Raw genomic sequence first — 23,032 nt, forward strand, 5'->3', positions numbered from 1 at the left:
CAAGTTGAAATTTCCATGCCGCAAGCCAACCCAACCACCACCACTCCATCCTTGGTTCATACCTCTCCGCTCCAAACCCTCTTTACCCAAAACACCTCACCATTCACCCCCTTCACTATTGCTGCTGCTGCTCCCCAACCCAGCCTTCCAAATCCACCCATCTCCCAAATCAATGCTAGAATCTTTGGCCAACCTCAACAATATACAATAGGGATGCCACCCATGGGTCCAAGTAATCAACCTTTCATCACCCCCAGCTTGTTCACCACAGCCCAAAGCACAATCCCATCATTTCCATTAGGTCTTGGGAGCTCAATGCCATCAACCACAAATCCATAAGCTACTACCCTCACTCCACAAAGCTATCAAACCCCACAAGCTACTACCAATGTTTTGCCCAGCTCTCAAGTGACCCAAGCTCCCGCCACCACTCTACCAAGCTTCCAAATCTAGCCACCAAGCTATCAAACCCCATCAATTCCATTTCCTAGCTTTCAATTCCCACCACCTCCACCACCAACTAATCCATTAACTCCTATTACCAACTACTTTTCAATGCCACTTCTAGGAGGTAACCCACCAATCCAACCAACCACCAATTATTTGCAGGTACCATCCCAAATGGGGGCACAGCCCACATACCTTGGTCAAACCTCGTAAGCCCCCTAATCCTTTCCCCAAGCTTCACAACCATCTTACACCTTACCTCCACAAATCCATTCATTTATCCCATAGCCAGCTTATGTTCCTCAATCCCAACCTCAAATCCCATATCAACAGCAAGCCTCACAACACATGCAGCAATATGCGCCACCTCCCCCTCAACAACCCGTCATCCACCATGCAGTTGCCCAAAAAATGTACAATCCCTATCAGCAAATCCCTCACAACCATCCATATTCAATGGCCCCATCTAGCGCATACCTACCTCAAGGCACTCCTACATTGGGGGCACCCCAGCCATCACCTATCAATTCAGAATGGGAGCAAATGAAGACAGCTTTGAAAGCCATCCAAGAAGGGAATGATCCAAAGACATTCAAGTTTGAGAATGTGTGTCCTTACCCATTTGATAGAGCCATTACCATGACACCATTTCCCAAACACTTTGAGGTACCCAAATCTGACAAATTCAGAGGAAAAGGAGACCCTGTCACACATATCAAAGAATTTTACATGCACTGCCAAGATGTGGCATACAATGATGTCTTCCTCTTGCACCTTTTTCCCAAAAGCTTGGCTGGACCAGCTCTTGAATGGTTTTATAGAATCCCCTATGGCACAATTAAAAACTTTGCTGAATTATCTGAGGCATTTGTAGCCCAATATGCCCATCTTGTTGAAACAAAGCTATCAATAGTTGACCTTGTCCACACTAAGAAAAAAGGTGGAGAAAGCCTTGCTGAATACCTGCAAAGATGGCAAACCCTTACCATCCGCATATCCTGCACCTTGCCAGAGTGCCATGTGGTGAAAATGTTTATTGATAATGCCCATCCTAGCTTGGCTCACCACATGACCATGAACTATTTGCAGACCTACAAAGATATCAAAGAGAAAGGAATGATCCTTGAGCAAGGACTCATTAAAGATGGTGTGGTCAAGATTTACAAGGAAGCCAACCAAAATCAATCACATTCCAATGACAAGTCTAGATATTGGAACAAAAACAAGCATGTTGCAATAGATGGCATCACTGACACCAGACATGTGAATATTGTCAGTCCTTCTCACAACCAGTCCAACCCACCATATCAACAAAACAATCAAAAAGCTATCAACTACCAACAACAGAATAATCAAAGCTATCAAAACCACAATCCAAGACCCAACTTCCAAGGGTCTAGCAATCAAGCTAATGCCATCAATGTAGCTGCAGGACAAAAGCCCAGATTCCAACCTGCACCTAGAAATTATACACCCCTTGGTGAACCTTTGGATGTCATTTTTGAGAAATTAGTCAAGGAAAACCTCATCAAATTTCCTCCTACCCAGCAAATTGACCCAAGCCAATCTAAAGCTGCATGGTACAAAGATAATGAGTACTGCAAATTTCATAGGGTAAAAGGTCACACTACCCTCAGATGCATGAAACTAAAAGACTATGTGCAGGACCTCATTGATCGGAAGGAAATCACTATTGGTGCCCAAACCTCTCCCAATGCAGGCTTACAGATCTATCAAAATGCTTTTCCTCCTCACAACAATCAAAATCCTAGAAAAGCACCTATCCAAACCAACAACAACAACACCAACAACCGTCAACCAAACCAACAGCATGGGAAGAACAATGACCACACTTCATACTATATAGACTATGGTAGCCTTATAGGTTGTATATCCAAGAAGGAGCCTTCTGTCAATGTTATCAATATCCAAGGACCAAACAATGAGTGTGCAGTCACCACTCGAAGAGCCCAATTTAACATCGCAGCCCACCAATTTCACTAGCACCATTAGCTCCGTCAAAAAGCCAGTACAATATCTTGGAACACCTTGGGAACATGCCAGCCCAAATCTCCATTTTAGAACTTCTTTGCACTAGTCTTGTGTACAAGAACATCCTTGACAGTGCTCTCATAGAATCCCGTGTCCCTTTTGATATCAATGCTACTGATTTTCATAATCTTGTTGGACACCTATCCTCCTCATGCGCCCTATCATTCAAACCCACCGACATACCCGTGGTCAAGCCATATCACACCCTTCTGCTTCGCATAGCCATCATGGTATCCAACTTTCCCGTGAAAAGAGTAATGATAGATAATGGATTAGCCTTGAATATTTGCACCCTAAAATTTATAAAACAAGCTGGGTATACTGAGGCAGATATCATCAGTGAGGTTATCACCATCAAAGCTTATGACAACTTGGAAAGAACCACAGAAGGAACTATTTTACTGCCAATCAAGGTTGGGCCAGTCATCCAAGAAACACTCTTCCATGTTATTGATCTAAACCTACCATTTAACATCCTCCTCGGTCGCCCATGGATTCATGCCATGAAAGCCGTTCCATCCACTTACCATCAGTGCGTCAAATTTCTGCATCAAGGCACTGAGGTAACCATCCATGCCGATCCAGAACCCTTTGCCTACTGTAATGCGATTGAAGCTTCATATACAAACCACTGCCCTGGAATTGATATTGGCACATCCATCGCTAGCTCATCCCACACTTGTAATGACCCAGAAACCATTCTCGCCTCCACCTTATCTACTGTGAAGATCAATAACAAAGGCTATGGAGAGTATAGTCTGTCGGATGCATTTGCTGTCGGGGCACTCCCACTTGATCCACATGCCCATGGAAGACCGACATATCACAAAGCTAAGGAGATTCCACCTCCTCGATACAAATAGTTTGGCCCAACAACCTTTGTATCCTCGAAAATCCCTCTTCATGAGGAGCTCACTCTAGATATCAACAAATGGTTACATAAGGATGCACCTCAAAGAAATCAAGCATGCCTTGATCACTTTAGCCAGAAGTATCCCCAGGAACATAAGCTCATCACTGACAAATGGAACTATCAAGGTGGTGGTCTAGGACCAGAAGAAAGAGGCATGCAGTGCCCCATCAATGCACACAAGTGGGAATCGAAGTCAGGTCTTGGCTTTGGCATACCCACAACTAGGGGCACCAATGAGAATGGTCATGCTTTTTCGAACATTCACCTCGACCTTGTCAAAATCAAAGACATTCCTGAGGAAGTTGAAAAGAGAGCCTACGATGATATCCTAGACCAAATCTCCCTTGGAGACTCTGTTCTCCAAGAACTATCCATCCACCTCATTGACCTACCACTCGCCCATCCACAACTCATAGATTGGGACCAACCAAGCATCATACACATTGATGAGTTCACATCAGAGGAAGCGCTTCTGAGATTCATGGAAGCTGAAACACCTCACAAGAAAAAAAAAGCCAGATTCTGCCTATATCTACAAGCTAGATCCCAAGGGGTATTTTGGAGAAAATCCCCAACCTAGTTTCGATACACCCAAAACTAGAATTAAGGTGAATCTAAGACTAGCTAAGGCAGTGAAGAGAACCCCTCAGTAAGGAAAACCAGAGCCACAAGCAGAACATGAGGATTTAGCATTACCTCCTCAAGATAATCAACTAGAGATATCTCCTATTCTAATTGAGGATACTAGGGAAGTCAACATCGGTTCTTCAGAGATTCCTAGGCTTGTTGACATTGCTGCATCCCTATCACAGGACCAAGCTAACCTCCTCTTTGAGGTCTTAAGAGAGAACACTGGTCGATTTTCATGGTCATATCAGGACATGCCAGGGCTTGATCCAAAGCTTGTAGTTCATCATCTTGCAGTCGATCCAAAGATCAAGCCTGTTAGACAAAAGCTTAGAAAAATGCACCCCAAGGTGGCATTATTGGTCAAAGCTGAATTAGAAAGAATGTTAGCTGCTAAGGTTATCCGACCTATCGACTATTCAGAGTGGATCTCCAACATGGTCCCTATCACTAAGCCTTCTGGTGACATCAGAATCTGCACTGATTTTAGAGATCTTAACAAAGCTTGTCCAAAAGATGATTTTCCCTTGCCCAACATAGATATGATTGTAGATCTTATAGCTGGACATGAAATTTTGTCCCTCATGCATGGATTTTTTGGGTATAATCAGATCAAGATTGCAGAAGAGGATCAACATAAGACATCATTCACTACCCCTTGGGGAACCTTTTGCTACAACATGATGCCTTTTGGCCTAAAGAATGCTGGGGCTACCTATCAAAGAGCTATGACAGCCATCTTTCATGATCTCATGCATAGCATTTTGGAGGATTATGTGGATGATATCTTGGTCAAGTCTCATACCTTCATGGATCATCTTGCTGACCTGGAGAAAGTCTTTGATAGGTTAGCCAAATATCATCTCATGCTGAATCCCAAGAAACGTGTCTTTGGGGTCACATCAGGAAATCTTCTAGGCTTTATAGTTTCTAAACGAGGTATAGAGATCGACCCCAAGAAGGTCAAGGCTATCTTAGACATGCCTCCTCCCCAGACATTGCGACAACTTTGTTCTCTTCAAGGAAAGCTTCAATCTGTTCGGCGCTTCATCTCCCAGCTTGCAGATAAGTGTACACCATTTTCACATTTAATGAAGAAGGATGAGAACTTCAAGTGGGATCCTTTATGTTAGCGCAGCTTCGACCATATCAAGCAGTATCTCATCAATCCCCTTATCTTGGTTCCACCAGTTCCTGGTTGTCCCCTAATTTTGTACATATCAGCAACACCTACTGCTCTAGGGGCACTTCTAGCACAGCTTGATGACTACAGCAGAGAAAGAGCTATCTACTACATCAGTAGAACCCTAGTTGGTTATGAACTCAATTACACTCCTATGGAAAAAGCTTGTTTGGCAATTGTTTTCTCAACTCAAAAGCTTCGCCACTACATGCTAAGTCATACCATCCAACTAGTCTCCAAGATTGACCCTCTCAAGTATATGCTCTCTAGAACAACACTTACAAGCCGTTTGGCCAAATGGGTTATGCTCCTTAGCGAATTTGACATCCAGTATGTGGACATAAAGGCAATCAAAGGGAAGGCTATAGCAGATCACCTAGCTGATGCACCTCTAATAGATGGATATCCTTTGATCACAGAATTTCCAAATGAGCATATCTGCCTAATTGAAGAATAGCCCCCATGGAAACTTTATTTTGATGGCTCATACACATCTCGTGGATCAAGGTCAGGAATATTGTTGGTCACACCTCAAGGAGATTACATTGCAAAAGCCTTCAAGCTACAATTCCCTAGCACCAACAATATAGCTGAATATGAGGCCCTCATAGCAGGATTAAAGATAGCTGCAGAATGGAACATTGCTGATCTACAAATCTTTGGCGATTCTCAGCTCATCATCAAGCAAGCCCTAAATGAATATCAAACCAAAGATGAAAAGCTATTACCCTACAAAGATCTAGTTGATTAGCTAACCCAGAATTTTACAAGGCTTTAGTTTACACAAGTGCCTCGAATACAAAACAAAGCAACAGATGCTATGGCTACTATAGGCTCACTCTTGAAAATTCCCCAAGCAGCTACACAGTATGAGTTTTTAGTGGAGCAGCTCCTCACACCTGCTTATGCGAATGAGGATTCAAATCGTGTTTGTATCTTGGTTGGTCCCCAATCCCCTTGGTACCATGAGATTCACGCTTACCTTAACGATGTTATCATATCCCCTCACCTCACATGTACCCAATGTCAGAACCTCATCCGAAAATCATCTCGCTATGTTATCATAGCCAATACCCTATATCGTCAGGGTTATCACGATACTCTCTCTCGATGTTTAGACCAAAATGAGGCCGCGATGGTGCCCACACGAGTGGTATTGTCCTAGCGTGACAAATCCTTAGAGTAGGCTACTATTGGCCTACCATTGAAGAAGACTCCTATGACTTTGCAAGAAAGTGTCTCCCATGTCAGCAATATGCAAATCTTGTGCACGCTCTAGCACAAGATCTACAGCCTATTGCACCACCTTGGCCTTTCGCTTGTTGGGGCCTTGATCTAGTTGGAACTATCACACCCCTCTCATCTGATGGACATAAATGGATAATAACAGCTACAAACTATTTTACTAAATGGGTGGAAGCAGTCCCCCTAGTCTCAGCTACAGGAGTTCAGGTCTCCAAGTTCATCTTGTACCACATTGTTTGCTGCTTCGGCATCCCATCCACCATCTTCACCGACCACAGAGGTAACTTTGGAAATCTCAACATGGAAGAATTATGCACTTCCCTCCGCATCCATCACCACTTTTCTAGCCCATATTTCCCACAAGGTAACGGCCAGGTAGAGGCAACTAACAAAACCCTCCTCAAAATCCTAAAGAAAGTTGTCAATGCTTCCGACCGTGATTGGCACCTACAAATAAATCTAGCCCTATGGGCCTATCGAACTTCCTTCCGTACATCCATAGGCACAACTCCATACTCCCTAGTCTATGGTGCTGAAGCAGTACTACCTATAGAGGTTGAACTTCCCTCCTTGCGCATATCTTTGCAAGGGCAAATATTACTTGAAGAATACAGAGTAGCTCGGCTCACCCAGCTAGATCTCTTAGACGAGAAGCGACAACAAGCCTATGATCATCTCATAGTCTATCAAACTCATCTCAAAAGGAATTTCAACAAGAAGGTGCTTCCATGACACTTTTAGCCAGGTGACATGGTCCTCAAAGAAAACATGAAAGTCCAAGCAGATCGAGAAAAGAAAGGCAAGTTTGAACCTACATGGCTTGGTCTTTATGTTGTCACTGCTTCCTTTGGCTCTGGAGCCTATCAGCTATCTACACCGGAAGGAGAACTCTTGAATGATCCTACTAACATCATTCATCTCAAGAGGTTCTATGCTTGAAGATCCTTGGTATACCCAGCTTTTGAAAAATACAAAAAAAAAAAAGTAAAGAGAAATAAGCGTCCAATGGTGAAAACTTGGCAATTCAAGCGCCTGGATAGGTACCTTGGTGAAAACCTAGTAATTCAGGCACCGTGTGTACTAAGACTAATCCATTATCTATCACTATCCTATCCCTCATCCATCCACCCACCATCCCATAAACACACCTGCTTGTTCCCCTGGTGTTCCAACCAAATATCCAAAATCTGATGAAGCTTGTAAATACCTCCTATACAGCTTGTAAAATCTTGTACCAAAGCTTGTCTTATACCTTGTAAATATTGTACCATAGCTTGTATATCCAAATCTTGTTCAAAGCTTGTACCATATTCTAGCTTGTAGATAATCTTGTATCCTATCACATGCACACAAAGAATCCCATTTTCCTTAAGCTTTTCACAAACCATCTACCTATTTTCCTATCAACTATTGTAGACATCCCACCCTTCACAAACATTTCCATCTCACAAAACCCAAACATGAACAAACTTGTACATTTGTAACATATCTTGGTCCATTAGCTTGTACATCCTCTTTAGCTTAGTACCATTGTATCTATCTACCTTTTGTGTCAGTTCCTCCTTGATCAGCATCTTGCACACATCATACAACCCTTGGTTAGCTATTCCAATGTATCCTTTAGCTAGATTTCCTGTCACCAAAGTGTTATCTTTCTTAGTTCAGCTTGCCAGACGCATCACTCATCCAGATCCATTAGCTTAGGTGATCTCTGATAGATCCTTGCAGGATATAGCTTTCCTCATGTCTGATCTTGGTTCGTTAGTACCTCATCCTACTCATCTCGTTGGCAAACGATTCTCTTTTGGATTTTCGCTTTCTTTTGATTTGGGATCTTCCCTTTTGGGTCTTGAAATATCTTTTCCAAGCAATCTCCTTGTTCCCTCCTCAAGGTTGCCATGATCTTCCATATCATGGTATGCTGCGAATGGGGCAATCAGAGCGTAAGGTCTTGATCATGTCTTTCACTTTTTTTCTTTTTCTGCTTGTGGGTTACCTAGTGTCATTTCCATGCTGCTTCCTCTAGGATTCATGTGTGATACTGGGGCAATCCTTGCGTGTTTGTTTCGAGTCAGTTTGTCAATCCTCTGGATGGTTGGTGACAAGGCCTTGATATTCTTGGTAACCTTGGCAATTAACCAATAGTCCTATAGCAAATCTAGTTCTCAACTACATGGTGGTACTTCTCTTTGAAGTATCCCCTTGCTCAAAAAGCTTCAATGGATTCCCTTCATCTCCATTATCCCCCATCCATATCCAGCATCCATCTCTCCTACCCCAGCTTGTGCAACCGTATCTCTTTTAATCAATCATCACTCTTGGCTTTAGGGATCCACAATCCTAGTCTTAGGGATCCACCAATCCAATCAATCCACCAAGCCTCATCTTTCGAGATCCACAATCCTAGTCCTAGGGATCTCCGAAACCCATCTTTCGCCAATTGTACTCTTTGAAATTCTATTGCATCAACTCTATCATCCCATCATCCATCTCCCTACCATGGATTCATTTTATAGCACTCCCATCATCCATCCTCCCCCCAATCCTGGAAATTCTTAAGCTTGCTTTACTCTTGTGCCCCTGATTTCCCTTTATCATCCTCCTGTAATGAGAGTTTGAGCTAATTCAGCCCCTTCTCTTTTCCAACCTGTATCTTAGCTCATCTCAATTTCTTGTACTTTTCAAGAAGTCGTCGAGCCTCATTTCTCTTCCTGTCACCTTCTTGAGGGGGCATCATTTAAGTCTAGTCTCTCCTCTTCTTATCCGAGACTGGGGCAACCTCGTTGCTAAAACTTCTTCCTCGTGTCGTCTTCATTCAAACTTCTTTGAAATAGTGTTGTCTCAACACTATGTCAAAGAGGGTCAAAATGTAGACACCTAAATTTGATTACATCGCTTCGGTAATCCTATTTAGTTATCTCTAAAGGCATCATTAATTAAATTTCTATTTAATTAATCCTTTGCCATCCCCTAGCTGATTAATTTAATTAATCATCTATAGTCCTAATTGATAAATCAAATAACTTATCATTTATCAATTAAATCCTATTCTTCTATATAAATCCAAAATCCCCATTTATTGAATAAACCTATTTGATAAATAAAACCCACAAATCTAATAACCCTTAACTTATTCCTAAACCCTCTTTTTAGCCTAATCCACCCCACCCACCCATACTAACCAAGCTTAGCCACTAACTCACCCACCCTCATGAATGCCATCCACTTGCAAATCTCTAACATCCCTAATCTAATCCTAAACCCAAGCCTAATCCACCCCCTAATGTTGTCACATTCCCAAGCAAGCTTAAGACTTTCTTAAGCCAAGGAAAGTCAACAATCTCAACTCCCTTCAAAATATCCCAACCACCCAACAATGAATGCTCTTACAAAAGCTATAAAGACTCTTACAAGCTCTTACAAGCCATAATGAAGGGTCTTTATGAAGATATTATCCTTTGAGCCTCCTTTGTTGACTCATCCTTCCCCTTTGCTCCATCCACTCACCTTGTGACATGTGTCACTCCCTGATTGGTACTAAACAAGCACAATCCATGTGCTCCCTTTTGAGCGCATCCTAGCCCTCCTTAAGCTTTCATCTTTCCTTCCATCTTAGCCCTCCATCCCTCAAGCCCTTAGCCTATAAATTAAATCCCCTCCGAAGCCATTTCATCACAATCATGGAGCTAAAGTTATAATGGCCTTTTAAGAGCCAAACACCATCAACCATACCCTTATGATGCCAAATTGAGAGCTCACAAAGCTACCAATTTTCCATTTTCCATCTCCATTGAAGCTAGTTTTTTTGGGAACCTTGAGCATACATCCCAATCCTTAGACCCATCTACCAAGAAAGGAGCTAAATCCTATTGGGAGAGTCCATTCATTTGGCTCACATTTCCAATTGGGGTTTGCTCTTTAGTCTCTCATTTATGTTATGGTTTATATGCTAGTTAATGCTTTTGTTTTTGAATAGATTAGTATTACTTGCTAACATATTTCTCATATACAATCTTTAGTAGGACTAATGAGGAGCACTTGAAACACTTGGAAATCACCTTAAGGAAATTACACCAAGAAAATTTGATGATCAACCTAGAAAAGAGTAAGCTCCTCAAAATTGAACTTGTGTGTCTAGGCTTTGTTGTCACTCAAGGATGTCTAAAAATGGCTCATTTAAGGTAGAAGTTATACAAAACTAGCCTATGCCTATGATAGTCAAGGATGTTAGAAGTTTCCATGGATTAGCCTCATTATTTAGGAAGTTAATAATAGGTTTTAGTCATGTATGTGTGCCAAACCTTAATACCATTAAAGGAGGGGTTAAATGTCAATTTTCATCAACCAAAAAACCTAATAACAATTTTGAACTATTGCAAAAGAAGGTAGCAAAATTTTCATCCCTTAGAATACTTGATTTTAACAAGGTCTTCATAGTGGAGTGTGATGCTAGAAAATTAGCCATAGGAGCAGTGTTAAGCTAGGAAGATCACTCTATGGCTTTCTTTTAAAAGAAGTTGAATGAATCTAAATAGAAGTATTATACCTATGACTTGGAGCAGTTTTCCATGGTGAAAACCTTGAAGAAACGAAGGAACTACTTTTTGCTGAAGTAGTGAAGGAACTACTTTTTGTTGAAGGAGTTCATAATCTACATGGATAATCATGCCCTCATATTTCTCAATAGGCAAGACTTGTTGAATCAAAAGCATCTCAAATGGGTAGAATATCTACAAGCTTATACCTTCGCTATCAAACACAAGAAAGACACTACAAACAAGGTAGTAGATGATTTGAGTAGGAGGGTTTGGATATGCAAGAGATTAAGTTGCAAAGTGTGGGATTAGAACCCCTAAAGGACCTATATGTTAAGGACAAATATTTTTCCAAAAATTGTATAGCATGCTCTAAATTTTTAAACAATTTTCATGTCGAATATGTTGAATTTTTTTATGCAGGATGGTTTTATTTTCAATGGGGCACTATTGTGTATACTCAAAGTTTAATGAGGTAAAATATTGTCAAAGAGAAACAACAAGGAAGTTTAGGAGGATATTTTATTAATGAAAAAGTAGGTAACCACATTTTCTTCTTGGCCTAAGGTAATTCATGATGTCAAAAAAATTGTGGAACAATGTGCCATTTACATCATCTAATACAAGGTTATATCAATCACTGGCTATGCCTACTAGACCTTGTAAGTGCTTTAGTATGGGTTTTGTTCTAGGATTTCCCAAGATAGTAAAGGGTTATGATAGGGTGAATGTAGTGGTGCCTAGGTTTAGTAAAATGGCCCAATTCATACCTTGTAAGAACAACAATGATGCTACATGTATTATAAACATTTTCTTTGAAGAAAATATTAGGATTCATGGTCTTTTAATCAGTATTATGGGTTATAAGGATCCAAAATTTGTTGGACACTTTGGAATAAATGAGCTACCAATTTTTCATTCTCATGTACTTATCATCCACAATTAGATGATTAAACTAAATTTGTAAATGGGTACTTGGGTAATTTATTGAGAACCTTGACAAAAAAACATGGTCAAGCTTGGGATTTAGTAATTGGCCAAGCATAGTATGCTTATAATGACCCATATTTATTTTAACTAAGATAAAGAAATAAACAAAGAAAAAATAATATAAATATAAATGTAAATTTTAGTTATGGATATGGATATAGATATAGATAAACATAAAATGAATGAGAAAGGAACATCAAGATTAGAAGGTCAAAATTTGTGAGTAAGAAAGTGATTAAAAAGGTTTGAACTAAGGAATCTTTTAGTTTTATTTTCAAATAACAATCTTCTTTGGCTATAATTTAAGTATATTTTAGCAAGTTATGGTGCTTGGTTTTGGACAAGTATTCAAAAAAGACAAACTAAAAGACCCCATGCTTGATGTTAGCACTATGCAACTTAATCTCAAAGTTAATGGAGTGTTATGTTTTATCAATGCACAAACTATCAAAGGAACACAACAATTTTGTAGAGTCCTAATTTTAGCAAAGGGTCTTTTTGGTCCTTAAAAGAGGGGATAAGGTTTCTTACATGTAGGAAATGTTTGTAGCTACATGACCCTTTCTTTGAATGATCTTGGATATTTTGTCTGATTTACCTTCAATATGTACAAGAGAGAAGATAATTATGTGCTAAGAGGGGTTGAACATAGGCTTAAAAAAGAAACAAGATTTGGCTTGATTAAAATATATTTTTATGTGCTTATTTTGTAACCATTTAGTTTAAAAACATGGGCAACATGAGAAATTCATTGATCTAGATTTTCTTGGTGAAAAATATCAAAGGCTTTAATAACTGAGGTTTTAAGGATGTCAACTTTTTGAATCAGATGGTGATGAGAAGAGGAACAATGGTAGAGGATGGTGTGAGTAGATGTGAAAGAGACATGAAGGCCAAATAAGAATCCATAATGATTCCTAATGATCATAATTTCAAGGGATTTGGTTATTTTCAAGTTATGTAGTGAAATTGGTCTATTACTTGAGTTGTTAAGACACCCATGTAATTCTTTAAGTTTCTCAGGTTTATGCAACCAACAAAAAGTAGTATTGTCTACATGGAATTTATACAATTTTTGTTTTAGGTAAAATTATTTTAGGTTCATACCTTCAAAATTTTCCCCGTAAAGTTTGGATATGATGGGAGAGTGGTGTAGGAGCACCTAGGCTAACTCCTAGTCCTAGTTCCACACTTTGGTTCTTGGCTTGTGGTGACCTTAACCAAATCGGTTGGTTCTATTTGGACCTTATAAGATCATGTGTGTTTTCTCCTAGATGGATTTTACTAAGATCAATCCATCCTAGTTTTTTTTGAGTTGTATTTTCTTACCTTGTGTTTGGGTTGTTAGGAAGCAAGATTAGGGGTATGGGTCTTATACCATAGAAATTTGGGGAAAGATTGGTTTTAAATTTAATTTGACCTCTTTGGTGTTTTTACATCTTCTTGAATAGCTTGGAAGCCATACATTGTCATTTGAGGTAAAGTTGTCAATTAGGCAAAATTAGTCCATTTCATGTAAATGGATGCTCTAAAGGATAAATCATGCCTATACATCCTAAATAAATTGTAATAGGTCAATTTGAGAGTTTCCAAGGGTTAGATGTGAAAGTTTCTAGGAGATGCAAAAATTTGTCAACAACTTTGAAAAGTTGCATGACAAAATTTTGACAAAATGTTGTATTTTCGGGAGCATGAGGTTCATTAGGAAAACTGTCTAAAACCTCTCAAGGAACTTATAAGATCATGAAGAAGACCCATTCCAAGGGTTGGAGATTGTAATAAGTGGGTTTTGAAAACTTAAGCCACAAATTGTTGTTCATAATTGACAATTTTTTGGCTTTTTGATTGCTTGAATGCCCTAATGGATTGAATGCTTTTTTTTTTCATTTTATCCTTGTAGTTCATGCTCTTATAGTACATTTTGATTTAGATTTCAAGTTGATAGGTGTTCACCTATCCATAGTTAGAAAATCTTTTATAAATAGATAGTCTGGTGGTCTTGTTTTGGATTTTTTTGTGGAAATGGCTCCCCCATGATTCCTCGTCATGGAATCATCATGGCCATGAGGAATATGGAAGTGGATTCTGGACAAAAAGTTTTTTTTCCCCAAGTGATGCCCTAGGCAAGCTTTCAATGCATGGTTAGGCGATCACAATGCTTGCAAGTGATTTTTGATGGATTGGATGTGCTATATAGTTCAATCTAAGAGTTTGAGAGGGAGGAGAGATGTGTGAGGAAGTCATGTGTAGAAGGATAATTTTTCAAGATAATTTTTGCTATGTATTTCATTAGACCCTAGTGAGAGTTGGTGTGAATTACTTGAAACTCTCATTTTTAGGCATAAAAGTAGAAAATGATGCAGGCGCATCTCATTACTAAATCATTTCAAAGGTCCAAGATTCTCCATATATTTTAAATGGTCAATTTTAATAATTTAGGATTATGTCTTAGTGGATAGAATTAGGTGTTTTATTAAATAAATGTTATAGTTTTTAGTCGGATATGTTAGAGAGTTAGAGGAAAGGGTTAATGATGTTAGTGTCGGTTTTAGAAAGGATAAAATTAGTAATAGAAATGCCATGTGGTCAATAATTAAAAGAATCTCATCAGAAAGTTGGTGGCAATTCTAGGAGTGTTCATAATGACGAAAAAATGGCTATGGAATAAAAGAAACCATTTCATATTCCTTCTATTTGGAGGAAAGTCGGTTTTCTTTAAAAAGCCAGTCTGATATGTAAGAAGAATATCCATGATTGCTGCATGGTATTGATGGTAAAGCATCTTTCAGATTCCTATTCTTAGCAGTTACAAGAATATCCATGATTGCTGCATGGTATTGATGGTAAAACATCTTTCAGATTCCTATTCTTAGATGGAAAAGAAAACGTTTTTATTACTACTGGACAGCAAGGCCAGTCAGACTTTGGTTATTAAAAAGCCAATATTTTATGTAAAAAAGGATTCAAACTTGGGGAGAAATGGGAAGTTTTATGTCTCCTTTGGTCTCCTATGCTTTTTTTTCAAGATTATGGTTCTACTGTTATGCTTCATATATTTCTCATGGCAATCAGTTTAGGGAATAACAATTTCAGAAAAATGTACTCTGATGCGGGGTCAATATCTTCGGTTTGAACCGTTGGATTTATCTCAAATTTTTATATGTTGTTTGAAACCTAGTTACACCAAATATCAATGGTTGGATTGAGTAAATCTTTTCTGGTTCGAAAGTTATTCATGTCTGAGTGTAGGTCTATCCGAAGGCAACAAGAAGATATTTTGGGGGATTTTATTTTCAAAGTTTTGTTTATTGAATCTGATTTTTAGTGTGTGATCCTAAAGGTTGTAGATGCCCCTTGAAGCAACTCAGTTGAGTGACTGATTCCTCCCGAGTTTTCCAAGGTGTGGCTCTGCATCAGAAAAGGGGTGTACGAAGAGGTTGAGTACCTAAGACCCACAAAATATTGAAGTATTCCCAAAATGGTATTCACATTGGTGATTAGTTTTCCACCTTATTAAGGGAGATTTGGAGTTGTAGCCCAAAAACTAACTTTGGAGGTCTAATTCAACTAGGCCTAATTAGGACAGTTTTGCCAAATTTGAAGGAATCAATAATGAGATCTATGGATTTTGAAGCTAGAAGTTTGGTAGATGTCCCTCAAGATGAATCCCTCACTCCTAGTTGAAGGTAGAATGACCATTCTTGGTAAAGTTGTGAGTTTAGGGAACAAGTTGGAATGTCCCTATGATGGATGCAAGTTTATGTCTTTGTTTACTGAAGAGTCAGTAGGGAAAATTGACATCGTGACCAATGCATAACTTTCCAAGGAGATGAAAGAGAGAAAGAAGAGGAATAGGCTCATAGAGGAAGCATTAAAGGAGATGAAAACAAAATTGGAGGAAGTTATTGAGGTAACCAAGAAGACAGATCAAGAATAATAAACTAGTGATAAAGGTAAGGGAAAGGTTGATGAGGAAGACATCATTCCTAAACTAGATCCTCCATTGAATGAGGATTCATTCCTAAAATCCATCAAAGCATTGGGTGGAGAGGCCCTAGAAGAAATCTCTTTGTTTAGTGGGAAGATGAACATTGAACTTGTGTTGGAATGGATTGAAGGGATGGAAAACCACTTCAAGTGTGAAGGTGTTATTGAAGCACAAAAGGTTAAGGTAGCTAAATCTAGGCTAAGATGATCAACACTGACATGGTGGAAGTATCTCCAAGAAGAGAGGGAAGGAATGGGGAAGAAGCCAATTGCAAATTGGAAAGCCATGGTGACTAAGGTAAATGAACAATACTTACCTGAAGATAATGAAATTCAATTGCATACAAAAAATAAAAGTTTAAAACAAAAGATATGGATGTGGTAACATATATTGAAGAATTTTCAAAGTTGTGTTTGAGGTCAGGAATGCAAGAATAATTTCCTCTTAAGGTAGCTAGGTATCTAGTGGGTTGAAGTAGAACATACAAGAATAAATTATTCTATGGACACCTACAATAGTCCATAAATATTTTCAATTGGCCCTAAAGGTGGAAGAGAGGAATAAGAAGAAATCAAACTCCAACTTAAGAGGCAGAGGTAGAGATAGAGATGGTAGGAATCAAAGAGGTTATGGTGGTAGAGGTTCAGATTCAAGATCCCAAGGGGAGACTAAGTTGACTAAACAATAAGAAAGGAATCCAAATAGAGGGAGTTTCAACTGGGGAAGAAGCTTTAACAATGGTGGAAGAGGAAGAATTAATAGTCAAGGTAGAGGATCCTACTTTGCAACCACGAAGTGCTATAATTGCAACCAGTTGGGACACCTTGCATATAGGTGCCCTAAGAAAGGTACTACTTCCCAAGGGAGTGTAAAAAGAGTCAATTATGTGCAAGAAGAGTCTAGTAACAACAAAAAACCATATAAATTACCCTTAGAATCAAAAGAAAGAAAAAATATAATGATAAGGAGGACATTGATTAAGGAACCCATTAAGGAAGAACCAAGCCAAAGAAGAGCACTATTTAGGGTGAAGTGCAAGATGATGGGAAAACTGGGTAACGTCATCATAGACTTAGGTTCCACAAATAATATCATATCAGAGGAGGTAGCTAAAAAAATAAATATGAAAATAATTCCACATAGTAATCCCTATAAGGTTACATGGCTCAACAAGGGGCAACATGTTTTTGTAAGTGAACAAGCATAGGTTGAATTCTCAATAGGAAGGTATAAGGACAAGGTGTTATGTGACATTCTACCTATATATGCATGTCACCTTCTACTAGGAAGGTCATGGAAATTTGATAGGCAAGCAATGCATGATGGAACCAAAAATGCATATTCCTTCAAGAAAGGTGGTGTAACATTCAAGATTTAATCCTTAGTAGAAGAAGGAGGAGTGAAATCTAAAAGTCCTAATGTCCTTATGGTTGGTGAAAAGGAGTTCTTGAAGACCTTTGAGAAAGGAGGATTAGATTTTTCCTTAGTGTTGAAGCCTAAACAAGAAGTTGCTAACAAGACATAAAAGAATTCAAAGCTACCTAGAGAGGTACAAGAGATACTTGATGAGTACAAGGACATTGTTAGTGATGGACAACCTACTACCCTAGCTCCTAGGAGACCTATTATCCATTAAATTGACTTTGTTCCAGGAGCCCCCCTTTCAAAAAAAGTTGCCTATAAAATGACCCCTCAACAAAATGAGGAAATTGCCAAGAAAATCCAAGAACTCTTAGACCAAGGCCTAATTAGGAAAACTATAAGCCCTTGTGTTGTGCCTACTGCTTTAGCACCCAAAAAGAGGGGAACTTGGAGACTTTTTACTGATTCAAGAGCCATAAATAGGATTTCCATTAGGTATAGGTTCCAAATACCTAGGATTGAAGACCTAATGGATTGTTTAGGGGAAGAAAGGTACTTTACCAAGATAGGTCTCAAAAGTGGTTATCACCAAATTAGGATAAGAGAAGGAAATGAATGGAAAAAAACCTTCAAGACTACAAAAGGTTTGTATGAATGGCTTGTAATTCCATTTGGCTTGTCAAATGCTCCCTTTACTTTTATGAGGCTTATGAACGAGGTATTGAAGGACAACATGGGTAAGTTTTTTTTTTGTCTATTTAGATGACATATTAATTTTCAGTAAAACTAGGGAGGGGAATAGTAAACATTTTAAAATTATTTTCAAGAAATTTCATGAAGAAAATCTAATGATAAATTTGGAGAAGTGTGACTTCATGAAGCAAGAGCTAGTGTACCTTGGGTTTGTTTTATCTTAAGGGAACCTCAAGATGGACCAAAGTAAAGTGGATGCCATCCTAAATTGGCCTACTCCCAAAGTTGCAATAGAGATGAGAATTTTTCATGGCTTGGCTAAATATTACAGGAAGTTTATCAAACATTTCAGTGTTATTTGTGCTCCTATGTTAGACACCATCAAATGTGGAATGAAGAAAAAATTTCATTGGGCTCCTCAAGAAAATGAAGGTTTTGAAATACTCAAGAAGATGATAGCTATTGGCTCATTCTTGTTCTACCTAGTTTTGACAAAATTTTCATAGTGGAGTGTGATGCTAGTGTAAGAATTTGTCTTAGGGAAAAATGGCACCAAGATCAAGAAGCTCAAGAACTTAGCACAATATGGATCGACAATGTATGATCATAGTAACAATATGAGAATGAATAATTAATGTACAAACTAGAAGTGCCTATATATAAAGGCCTCTAAAATGACCAGGAGTTAGCATAGTGATAAGCCTCACAACTAAGTGCCTATATATAAAGGCCTCTAGAATGACTAGGAGTTAGCAAAGTGATAAGCCTCACAACTACGCACATGTCCACCAAGAGTGGATTATCCTCCATTGAGCATAGGAGTTTGTGTGATGATGAGGGATAAGATTACATAGGTGTATCTTGTAAAAAGATGTTGTAGACACCATGTGCTTAATTAGAGTGCGAACAACTGTGTTGTCTACATGACAACTCAGTTGAATATGCAAACTCCTATGTTGTCAACAAGACTACTCATATGACTACACATACTCCTAGGTGTCTATATGACAACAAATATAATAATGAATTTAGCCTAAGTAAACTTAAGTAAAGTGTAAATAATAGTTAATTATATACACTAACACCTCCCGTTAAGTGAACTTAGGGGAATGCACTTAAGCTCACAAAAGCTATAATGAAAATGCATGATTGGTACTGGCTACTAGGCCATCTTAGGTAACCATGTACAAATGAAATGATGTACATACAATGTGATGAAGTGAAATACAATCTCTATAAAAAATGGAGAAAGAGGGAAAACCTCATGGGAAAAACCCTCCCCCAAAAAGAGAGATATGCACAATAAAGAAGAGAAGAGTCATGTGACCCCCCTAGTGAAAAATCTCGCACCCTGAAGAGATCTCACAAATGAGGATACTTGAACTCAATGAAGGGCTTGGTGAAGATGTCTACAATCTATTGATCTATAAGACAATACTACAATGTAATGACCTGCTCATGAATAAGCTCTCTGATGTAGTGCATATGAACCTCAATGTGTTTTGTGCATTGATGCTACACTAGATGTTTTGAGATTTCAATGTTAGGATGATTATCACAATGTATGAATATGGGTTAGGTATTGCAAAACCAAAATCCTTCAAAATTTATTGTAACCAAATAGCTTCTATAGCCACATTGATAGCTCCTCAATTCTCAACCTCAGTAGATGAAAGAGCAATAGTATCCTGAAGTAGATTTGCAGGAATCAAGATCCCCTACATAGTCTAAGTCTATATAACCCACTAACTATAGTCCAATACCAGCTACATAGCATATCCCATATGTATGTGTACCTTGGATATAGTGTAGGATGCATTTGGCCACCTTCCAGTGAAGTTCATGTTGCTCTTGCATGAAGTGAGAAACCATGCCAACTACAAGGGATATGTCAGGATGTGTATGTGTTAAGTAGATGAGACTTCCAACCAAATGTCTATAAAAATTAGCATCAACAAGTGGAGTGGAACACTTTGCTTCTAACTTAACACTTGATAGAAATGGAGTAGTTGCATCCTTGTAGCCACTCATGTGAAATCAAGCAAGTAGATCAAGAGAATACTTGGGTTGTGATAATGTGATCCCTGATGAAAACTAATGTATCTCAATACCAAGGAAATAATGAAGTAGATCCAAGTCTTTCATCAAAAATATGTCCTACAAATTAACCTTGACACTATCAATGATGGATGTTGTACTCCCTGTAATGATCAAGTCATCGACATAAAGCACAAGTAGCAAGTGAGAATCATCCCACTGAAGAATGAACACATTCGGATCAGAATGACATTTGGTGAACCCTACTGATAGAAGGAAAGAATCCATCTTGGCATACCAAGCTCTTGGAGCTTGTTTTAGTCCATAGACAGACTTTTTCAATTTGCAAACCAAGGTAGAATCCTAAATGAACCCTTCTAGCTGCTCCATATAAATCTCCTCATGAAGATCACCATTCAAGAATGTGCTTTTCACATCCATCTGATGAACAACCCATCTCTGAGCTACTGCTATAGCTAGTGTCAAATGAATGGAGTTCATTTTTACAATTGGTGCAAAAGTTTTAGTGTATTCAATGCTAGGTACCTGAGAGAAACCTTTTGTAACAAGTCTAGCCTTAGGCTTATCAACACTTCCATCCACTGCAAACTTGGTCCTATAGATCCACTTACATCAAACCAATTTTCTTCCCTTAGGAAGAGAGACTAGGTCCCACGTGTCATTTCTCATAAGAGAATTATATTCTTCCTCCATTGCTTTTGATCCCATTTTGGAATTCTTGAAGCTTCTTTGAATGATTAAGGATTAGAAGAAACTACAATATAAGCATAAGGGAGTGAGTTGTGTTGTGATCCTGACCTCCTAGTATCTAAAGGATTTCCTACCAATGGTCCTGCCACATCCAATGTCTGTTGAGCCCATCTAGGTCTAGAGTGGAAGAAGATGTAGAACTAGAGGGAATTTCCTCAACCTCAGCTATCTACTGCCTTTGTTTGGATCATGGACGAACATCTTCCAAGTCACTATCATCACTCATGCTCCCTCAACTCTGATACCATGTAAGAATTTGCCTTAGGGAAAAATGGCACCAAGATCAAGAGGCTCAAGAACTTAGCACAATATGGACCAACAATGTATGATAATAATAAAAATATGAGAATAAATAATTGATGTACACACTACAAGTGCTTGTATATAAAGGCCTGTAGAGTTACTAGGAGTTAGCAAAGTGATAAGTCTCACAATTAAGCACATGTCCAGTAAGAGTGGGTTGTCCTCCATTGAGCAAGGGAGTTTGTGTGATGATGAGAGGATAAGCTTACATAGGTTTATCTTGTAAAAAGATGTGGTAGACACCATGTGCTTAATTAGAGTGTGAACAACTATGTTGTCTACATGACAACTCAGTTGAATATGCAAATTCCTATGTTGTCAACAAGACAACTCATATGACTATACATACTCCTAGGTGTCTATATGACAACTAATATAATAATTCATTTAACTTAAGTAAAATTAAGTAATGTGTAAATAATAATTAATTATTTATAGTAACAGCTAGTAATATGGCTATTGGGGTATTCCTAAGCCAAGAAGGGAGGTTAGTGGTTTTTCATAGTGAGAAGCTCAAAAGTACTCTTACTATGACTTATAGTTATATACTCTAGTCCAAGCTTTAAGGAAGTGGAGGCATTATTTGCTTCCAAGGGAGTTTTTTGTATATTCAAATAACCAAGCCCTCAATTTCCTCAACTCCCAAGATAAGCTCATTAGAAAACATATGAAGTGAGTGGAATACCTACAAGCCTACACTTTTAACATCAAGCACAAGAAAGGAGTACAGAACAAGGTAGTTGGTGCATTAAGTAGGAAACCCCTCATAGTGCAAGAGGTTTAGTTGAAGAGCATTGGTATTGATAGCTTCAAGGACCTATATGTTGATGATGAAGATTTTACATACATCTATAAGGTGTGAAAAGAATACAAGAAAACTTTCCATGGTGAATTTTTTGATTACACTTTACAAAAGATTTGTTGTTCAAAGGGAGTCAACTATGTGTTCCTATGGGATCAATAAGGAAAAAAAAATTCAAGAAACACACAATGGGGCCCTTAGTAGTCATTTTGGAGTCAACAAGACTCAAAAGTTAGTCACTAGATTCTACTTTTGGCCTAAATTGAATAGAGATATTAGAGAATATGTGGAATGTTGTGTGGTATGTCAAAAGAAAGGCACATCTTCTAATATAATTCTTTATCAGCCCCTTCCAATTCCTAGCAGGTTAAGGGAGTACTTAAGTATAGACTTTGCGGTAGGTTTACTAAGGACTAAGCAAAGGTTTGACAGTATTTATGTTGTAGTGGATAGATTCAAAAAAATGGCACATTTTTTCCCTTGTAAAATAGTCCATGATGCTTTTTGAATTGTTCATTTTTTCTTCAAGGAGGTGGTAAGAATCCATGACTTACCTTTGAGAATTGTTTTAGATATGGACACAAAGTTCATGAGCCATTTTTGGAAAACCTTCTGGCATAAACTAAGAACAAATCTATCTTTTAGATCTGCCTACCATCGTCAGAAAAATAATCAAAGTGAGGTAAATAATAGGAGTCTTGGAAACTTGCTAATCTGTCTTACAAAGGAATATGGATAGGTTTGGGATCAACTCATTGGACAAGCTGAATATGCATATAATGATGTTGTCAATAGGTCAACTAGTAAAAGTCCATTTGATATTGTCTATGGGTTACATCCTAGAGGGGTGTTTGAACTAAGAGAGCTGAAAGATGGTGAAAAATGAAGTGGATATGTTGAGGACTTTGCCCACTCAATGAGGGAAGTCCATGAAATAGTAAGGAAAACCTTAACTAAAAATGCTAAGAAACTCAAGCATAAGGTGGATGACGGTAAAAGAGATGTACAATTCTAAGTTGGGGATCTTGTGATGGTTCATCTACATAAATCAAGGTTGAATAAGGGATTTCCTCATAAGATTTCG

This window comes from Cupressus sempervirens, chromosome 6 (genome assembly GCF_028749045.1).
Source record: "Cupressus sempervirens isolate cs-2001-9-10 chromosome 6, ASM2874904v1, whole genome shotgun sequence".
In the NCBI taxonomy this organism is placed as follows: Eukaryota; Viridiplantae; Streptophyta; class Pinopsida; order Cupressales; family Cupressaceae; genus Cupressus; species Cupressus sempervirens.